We start from the raw sequence: 9041 nt of genomic DNA on the forward strand, positions 1-9041 counted from the left end.
CATTATGTACAATTCATATGCAAATACACAGAAAGCCATGAATGATTAATAACATAAATACAAATGTGAAGGAAGAACAAGAGTGTGAATATACAGACCATAACTATATGAAATTGTACATAAGCTAATGACAGCAATCCGAATAATTAGGGAGACACTAATATTTACAATTCTCTTTCTTTAAGGTTGTTCAAAATAGTAATTTAATGACTTTTAAAGAGCTGATCACAGGATAATTCTTAGAGTTGAGACAATCTATATATTATTTAGTCTGACCTCCTCCTATTATAGATCAGAGAACCGAGGCCCAGGACTGAGAAATTTCCCCAAGACACAGATTAAGCCTTCTTTCATTAAAGTCTTAAATTACTGAAATACACAGACACCTGTATGTGGTTCATAAAATGTCTATAGTTACTGTGCACAGGTCCTATAAACAAACCACCCTAGCTCCTTTCTCTAGAAATGGCACATATTCAAGGACTTTTCTCAGTTCAGTTGTGGCAGCTAAATCATATTTGAGTTTGGACTGGCTTAAGAGCAAGGAATGAATGCAGTCCAGGCATGGGAAGAAGACAGAAGAGGACCTTAATGTAAAAGTCAGCAGAGCACAGGGAAGCAAACACAAAGGGGGAACTCGTTCTTTTCATCTTCCCTTTCTACCACTCCAATGGAGCTACCCTTGCCTAAACTGGATAATTTAGTTGGTGTTATTTGAGAACTGATAAAGATCCCTTTTCCAATTTCTTCCTTTATTCCTGGGGGAATAATCATGTGGGGTTGAACAGCAGCAAAGTCCTGAGCTAATAAGGCACAAGACTGGTGGTTTTTGATGAAGATCAGGAAAGACTGGGCCACGGGGCATATACCTGGGAGGGCAGGTTCAGGTAGCATAACCAGGAAGCTGCACAAATGCCCTGGGCTCTGCTCCAGGTCAAGAGTGTAGTAAAGAGAGAAGCAGGAAGCAGGAAGGTGGGGAGTATTCTGGCACCCAATGCAAACTTTACATATTTCTCAATGCTGCCAGTGCTGCCAATGCTGTCCATAGCAATGCTGAGGAAAGAGCATTAGGTATAAGGACACTCAACTCCTGGCCTTCAGCGAGCAGAGAGGGTCTTACTGTCCTTGGAAACAGGGGGTGAAGAAAAACTTCCCAGGCTGGTGATAGACAGTTTCCCTTCACATGAGCTGTGGGGCACAATGCTTCTGGCAATGCACTGGGTACTTTTTTTCACTGGGCATCTTCTTCCCTTGCTTCCCCTCTGTGGGCACCACTGCTCACTTCTCTGGAACGATCACTATAACCACTACCACTCCCTTCCTTTTGTCTGGAATACCTCCTCCCACAAGTCCAGGAGCACCCCTTGGCCTTCCCCTCATTAGCCCATCTATATCCCTTCTCTTTCAAGTTAATCAACCTCCCTTGCTTTCCACCATCAACTTATACTCTTCAACCTCTTTCTCACTCTAGTTACTATCCTTTCTTCTTCTCTTCAGAGTTAGAGTTCTTCTAAGCCTGTGTAGTCTGATTCAATTCTCTATAATAACACACACACACACACAAAGACTTTCACTATGGGCCCACCTCAAGTCCTTATCTCACTTGACCCTTTGACTATGTCTTCTCTCCTTCTTGAAATGCTCTCCTTCCTTGATTTCTGAGGAAGCACACTCTCTACACCTTCAAATCTTTTCAAAACTTCCTTATTAGCTCCCCTTTCTCTGTCCACATCTCAAATATCAGTGATCCATAAGGCTCTACAACCTTGACTGTCCTTTATTACACTTCACACACTCTCTCTAGCTGATTTAATCACTCCAAAGGTTTCACACGCCAATGACTTCCAAAATGAACTATCTAGAGAACGAGGTCCACGTTTCTATTTACCTAAAGTAGTCTTCACGGGGATGTCTCACTCAGCCTTCAATTTCAACACATCCAAAACTGAACTTCTCTCTCCCCATCTCTGCCCTCAAATCATTCTTCCTCCTGTGGTCCCTAATCGATTTCCAGCACTAAATCCACTGAGGGGCCCAAGATGGAAACTTGACTTACCTCTCATCTTTTGTAGCCAGTCTCCAGGTTCTATCCATTGTCCCTCCTAAACAGCTATTAAACATATCTCCTTTCTATCTTCATAGCCAGGACATGGTCTAGGCCTTGAAAGACAACACTACCCTGTATCTGTCCACTTCTACCTTTTACACTATGGTCTGAACTATTACTAAAAAATGAAAATCTAATCACCGCACTCCCCTACTTGAAATGCTTTGCTTGTTTTCTCTGGCCACTAGAGAAATCCTAAACTCTTAGCAAAAACAAACAAACAAACAAACAAACAAAAAAGCACAAGCCCTTCCACATTCAGCCTCCCTTTCAAAAAACTTTCTCCATACCCTGTACAAGAACTACTTCTAATCACATCAGAAGGCACAGCTTCCCTGAATATACTATGCCACTTCAAGCCTTGAGACATTCTTTCCACTCAAAATCCTTTCCCCACCTTCATCCAATTGGCCAGCCTACACCATACTTCGGGATTCTCCTCAAATGTTACCTCCTCAGTGAAGCCTTCCCCTATCAACTCCCTGGGCCTGCCATGCCTATCCTCCTTATTGAAGGATTAATCGCCCCATGCTGGTGCAATGGTTCTCTCATCATCCCCGTACTCTCCTGCAAAGACCTAATTACATCTGCATCTCCTGCACTAGACTGTCAGCCCCTTGAGGGCAGAGACCCTAACTGATTCATCTTTGTCTCCTCAGCACCAAGCACAGCACAAGAAACACAGCAGGCGTTTAGCTGATACATGCTTGGCGAAGGGCAATGATTACATGCTAACATTTACGAAGCACTTTACATGCTGAAGTGTTTTCCACCATTGTCTCATGTTATCGCCACAGCAACAGTATGAAGCAGGTATCATCCCCATCTTCCAGGTGAGGAAAAAAGCTTAGAAAGGTGAAGTGACTTGCCCAAGGTCAACAATTAGTAAATCCAAGTCTGCTTTTCATTCCAGAGCTCCTCTTTTTAATCACTCCACTATGCTCCTAGATGAAAGGATGTTGGTTAATGGTCTGCATTTCTATAAAAAAACAATCTCTCCTAATCACAAGCTCAGGTGCTGATTTACGCCACAAACCATTACCACCATGGTGTCTGTGCACAACAAAACCTACAACTGCTGATGGAGTCCTGGAGGCCACTGGGGTCCCTGTCTATGGGGAGAGGGGCACCATTTATCAAAACTAGCTCCTCGTTCTCTGGCTTAAGATGTCCTATCCCAAGAAACATGCACAGAAGACTGGGTTTCTCCTAAGTTCTATTAGCTTTTAGATATTGGTGATTGTGCCATATTCCGGGTACAGAGAAGTGGAAGTACTCATGATTGTAAATAATGGGGTGGATTTTAATATGTGCTCTTGGAAAGTGATCACAATACTTCATAGTCATTCCTTGTACACCTTGCAGTACAGGACATTTATAATCTCAAATCTAGACTCTCAGGGTTAACAACATACCATTATCAATATATTCATGGCCCATCACTGAAATACATACACCCTGGATTCTTTCTCAAATATCGAATTGCATTCAGTTATCTTTTTCAATCATCCCTTTCTAATTCTATATATTTTCTGTTAAATGTATTCTAAATTTCACCCTTGCAATTTTCTCTAATTCTACTGACATTTTCTACTAAAACCCCCAACCACCTCCATATCTATCTGGCTCAAAACTGACATCAGTCCTGTGCTTACAATGATTATTGCATCTAATCCTCTCACTTCACAGATGATCAGACTTGCCCTAGTCCACTCAGCTAAAAGGGGCAAAGTCACTTACTTTCTGTTCCAGGCTGCTCTAGGTAGCTCCCTATATCTGTGGCCTTGGGGATGAAACCAAACCCCTTCCTATGGCATATAAGTGGGTGGTCATACATCTGTTTGTTCAGGACAGTACCAGTTTATGCCTATTGTTCTGGCATTCTGTCAAATTTAGTGTTTTAAGCTCTCAAGGTGGCTTAGAAGACAGATAAGGCACCCATGGACTGATTATGGACTCTTCTGCCTCACCAGCCACATCTCTGGAGCCTCCCACACATGCGTATCAGGCTCCAGGTGGGACAATTTGCCAGTATTCTGTCCCTGTATCTTCCCCTTTTGTACACATGAGCACTTCTGCTGGGAACTCTCTATCTTCTCCCAATAGTTTTTACCTGTCCAATTCCTATTGGTACTTTAAGACTCAATTCAGGGGTCACCTCCTGCATGAGCCTTCTCAGGTTTTCTCTACCCTGTCTCCTGGCTGCCTGGCTGCCTCTGCCCTGGCCTTGGTTATTCCGTGTCTCCATCTTCTCCCCACTTTCGCTGAAATGTAATTGTCAGCTAACTAGTCTAGCTTCCTTACTAGGCTGCAGTCTCCTTAAGGACATAGTGGGATCTGGATCTTATCATGGGATTCCTAGTACTTAACACAAGTGCATGGCATATGGTATATATTCAATAAATGCTTGTGGAATGCTGAATGAATGGCCCCAATTCTGATTTGGAATGAGGGCATCTGACTTAGCAGGATAGACTGACAATTCTCATCATGACAATATGGCATGGCATCTTCCCTAGCTTTTCTTGAACTCGTTCTCTCTCACTAGGTTTAAAATGGAACAACTAACTACTGAGAACCACCACTTTTCAGACACTGAGATGTATGCTTCGTGCACACCGTTGCTTGTCCTCATGATACCACTAAGTAGGATTCCTATATTATGGATGGATGGCAAACTGAAGCTCAAAAGCAGTTACCTTAAGTAAATGGCCTACAAACACATAGAAAGTAGACTTTGTTTTAAAACTACATATAAAATGTACTATTATGTTTAGTCATTCTTGTCCTGGACAGATTCATTAGTATTCGTGAAAATTACACCTTTTAAAAAAGGGCATTAGTTTGGGTGCTAGAATAGTGAAAATGTGGTCAACTAGAATTTCAGACATTCCAAACTGGTTCTACCATATCCATTATTAAGGGCAAATCATGCCTGGGGTCTTAATTTTCCTGTCAGATAGATGGGAATTATAATACCTACTAACCTTGAAAGGAGGTTGAATATCAAATAAGATCATGTTTGCCAGTGAACTTTGTTAAGGAAGAGAGAAAAGGCCCATTTTATAGCAGGGTATTAGATAAAAAGTTTGGTGCAGTGTTTCTCACCCAGTGAATGGTGGAAGGACCTTGGGCATCAGAGCCACCTGAGATGGCATGGAAGCCAGGCTGGAATCCACATTTAACAAGCCACCATGTGATTCTTTAGGACACTAAGTCTGAGAAATACCAGGATAGAGCAATGCTTCTCAAACTTTAATCACTGGGGATCTCGTTAAAATACAGATTTGAATTCAGTAGACCTGGGTCTTGGTCCCGAGATTCTGCATTTCTAATAAGTTCCCAAGGAAAGCTGATTCTGCTGGTCCATGGACCACATTTGAGTGGCAGAAGCTCAAAGATCAATCCCTACCAGAACAAATTAGCTTTACTTTGTTCCTGGACTACACACTGCACCCCAAATTGAGGGAGCATTTTTTCAAAAAGCCCAGGCTCTCAGCATTCATACAAAATCATTTCAACTACTCAAAACCAAATTGGAATAGATTCCCTATCACAGGTAAGCCATAGCATCCATTTCAGAAACAGATAGTATACGTGTTTAGCATGTGAAAGAATAATTACAGCTATAACTTGGGTCCTATTCACTGTGCCAAGCATTTTATATGCATGATCTCTAATCCCCACCACAATCCCCCAAGTGGATCCTGTTCTATAGATAGAAATGGCGACTCAGAGAGCTTAAGTAACTTGCCTAAGGACACGTGGCTGGTTAAGGTTTGGAACTGGGACTCTAATCTTAGTCCACCAGGATCCAAAGCACTTCCTTCACAGTGCTAGATCTTACTGTCTTATGGGACATACCAGTTTGGAAGTCAAGGAAAAAATAGTGGGGAAAAAAAAAAAAAAAGGTTTCTCCTCTATCAGTCTTTGAGATTCACACTCTGTTGAGGCAGATTGTGGATTGGCCAAGGGTAAGGTTAATTAATTAGTGATCTATGTTGCCTCACGGACAAAAACATGCACATAGCATCTTTGCCCATGGAATAAAAAGGACTAGTTACCAGCATGCTGACCATAGACCTTTCTACCAACCCTCAGGCTTTTAGCTGTTGGGCTTAACCAATACAGAGGCTAACTTCTTTCTGAGCCTGGTAGCCTATCAACTGCCTCATCCTTCTGTAAGACGTTTCTGTAACTTTAAAGTTCACATCAACACAAGTTTACCCTAATATATCATTTCACAGTTGCCACACTTCCGTGCCCTGATATAAGTGTCTGCATCTGAGAAAAAGGACTGCTTAGTCAAATATCTGGAAAATGCAGCTTTTTTTGAAGGTTTTCTTTCGAGTAATGAAACATTCTGTACTTCTCATAAAGTTGCTGTGGAAAGATGTGCACAGCAATAAAGATCTTCAGAGAAGTCAGATATTCAAGTGTACCAAAAGGAGATAAAAAGCTATAAAATAAAATGCCCAGGCAACCAGCATTGAGTATCTTTTGCATTCAATGATCCATAGATGGAGTATGCAGGGTCAGATTTTTAAGCTCAGTTCTCTCCACCTTTACAAGTAGCACTCTGTAGCTTATTGTTATGTTTTTAAAAGATCTATCTTTAAGAACAGTACAGGACTATAGAACAGTACAGTGACACAAAAAGGTACAATTAGAAAGCTACGTCTCCAGCAGTTTAAGAAAGTTGTCTAATGCTGTCTAAAACCAAATCAAGATATGTGAACTCTGAAGGATTATCAACTAATTTTGCTCCCATATTATGCTCTATACATGATGTTATCTCAGAAATAAAGAATGAAATCTAAAAAGGAAATTGTTAGTCTGAAAATCCAGGTGAAAGCATTTTTCAAGAATGTGGGTCTGTGTGTTTTAAATAGAACGTAAAGTCTGAAGCATTGATTTCAATCTAGTAGGCATTTCTTATTTTACTGCCCAACCCCTTTATTTCAGCATTCATACTGGAACCGTTCAGATCTCAGAAGACCTAAACCAGAGGTCCACAGAAGACCAGTTATATATTTTCTGTAGCGCCTTTATCAAAATGTTTGGACAAGAACAGGTTTGCAATGAGTCATAATTTATGGGACTTTAATCGTCAAGTCCTTGTGCTCCTTTCTTCATACATTCAATATCATTCCCAAGCCAGCCGGTGACATATTTTTCCAGACCCTGATAATATTCACAAAGTTACCAGATCTTGGATCTCAGACACAAAGGCTGCCAACCAGGTTTCTTGGCAAAGCCCTTTCTCCTGATTTTTTATGCTATCTACCAGAAGAGAACCTGATTCTCAGTCTAAACCATAACTCTCTCCAACTAGGCAGTTAACGCCTGGTAGCCTAAGATCACCTGGACTTTTAGGACTCCAAAGAGAAGCTGTAGATCTTGGCTGACTCCAAGTAAAAAGAGAGTGGGAAAGGTTAATGGGGGGCCACTTCAGGCAAAAGCAGACACAATAACAGGATACGTTCGTTTCTAGAGGAAACAGCAGCTGCAACAGCCGGAGCGCAGGAAAGGCGGAGTCAGCAGCACCCAAAGGAAACGGGCACGCCACGGTTTGCAGGGATCTGGCCTGCTTGGGGACTCTTGTCTCTGTCGGGTGCAAAGCCAGTGAGCACCTCCCCAGAGGGGGCCCAAGCTGAGGCCTCCTTGCACTTGTGGTTATAAACAGGTACCCATTCGCCCTATGCCGCCCTCGCCAAAGACGGGCAGAGGGGCGAAAATAAAAGCAAACATTAGGCAGGTGAACTTGTCAACAAGTCAACCCTGGACGCAAGTCCCCACCTTGGAGGGACCTCGGGCTCTTGGGGCCGGAACCTTTGGGAAGGAAAGCATGGCTCGGGGTGGAGTGGGTGTTCCCTGTGCTGGGGCCAGAGATGAGGCCGGCGCCCGGAACCCTCCTCCTCCACTCCCTCGGGGCTGACGCACGCTCTCATGGCGTGTGCATCCTCCAGACCTTCCCAGGCCCGAGAGAGGAGGCGGGAGAGGGGAAGGGGCTGCTGCGACTCGGGCACCCGGCTCTGAGGCAGGAGGCGACAGCCAACCGCCTGTCACCCGCCGCTCGCGGAGCGCAGAGGAGGCAGCCCCGGGCTGGCACCCCCGACCGCCCCGACTGCCGGGCGCGTCCCGCTGCAGCCCGCCCTGCGCGTCCCCGCCCCAGCCCCAGCGGGCAGGTACCTCGGAGCCCCGGCCCCTAGGAGCCTCCCGGCCGCTGTCAGAGCGTCCCTCCAGGTCTCTCATCCGACGTCAGCGTCAGCAGAAGGCGAGGGAAGGGGGCGGAGGGAGCTCAAGAACCGGCCCTTCCTGCGGCGGCTGCCGCCACCCGGAATAGCAGCCGGCGGAGCCCGTGCGCGTTGCAGCGCAGCGCAGCGGCCAGGGGGAAAGGGCGCCGCTTCCCCTCCGCGAGCGCCCGCAGTCCGAGCGCCGCCGCCGCCTCCCCTCCCCTCCCGGAGCACTGGGATCCGGGGGAAGGGAGGGGCGATGGCCTCACCTTGTTTGGGGCGGTTCAGGGGTGGGGGGAGTGGGTCTCCCTGTCTCGACTCCCTGGGGTCTTTCCTCGACCCCCATCTCCAGGGGTATCCCCCGCTCGGATCTGCCGCCCAGGGTGACCCCCACCCCCGCCCGGCTCTCCCGCAGGTGTTCCACGTGTCCATGCATTTGCGTCACAATGACCTGGCGGGCAGGTGGTAGCCACAGCGAAGGAACGCCCCTGGCTTCTTTCTCTGAGGTGCTAGGAGCTCCTTGCTTCCAGGTTAGATTTCTGTGGTTCTAGGGGACAGAAGACTTCAAGACTTCAACACCAAGAAAAGTTAGAGGCCTGTACCTGGAAATCGAGTGGGGCTTAAAGGAAAAAAAAAGGCTGTGTTAAAAAACAACTGTATATATGTGTATGTGTATGTATGTATATTTTTTTCCTGTC

At 45.1% G+C, this 9041-nt stretch overlaps 1 protein-coding gene across 12 annotated transcripts in view; it reads right to left on the reverse strand.

Annotated features, from left to right (window-relative positions):
* ICA1 (islet cell autoantigen 1) overlaps positions 1 to 8712 on the reverse strand; it is a 154516-nt gene extending 145804 nt beyond the window's left edge. For 5 of the 12 annotated variants that reach the window (XM_037836781.1, XM_037836787.1, XM_037836779.1 and 2 more), the window contains exon 1: positions 8300 to 8587. The gene's annotated coding sequence lies outside the window, so the exon portion shown is untranslated. The other 7 variants (XM_037836780.1, XM_037836777.1, XM_037836784.1 and 4 more) reach the window with 5 other exon arrangements.
* Positions 8713 to 9041: the final 329 nt, after the last annotated feature.

This window comes from Choloepus didactylus, chromosome 5, assembly GCF_015220235.1.
Source record: "Choloepus didactylus isolate mChoDid1 chromosome 5, mChoDid1.pri, whole genome shotgun sequence".
NCBI lineage: Eukaryota > Metazoa > Chordata > Mammalia > Pilosa > Megalonychidae > Choloepus > Choloepus didactylus.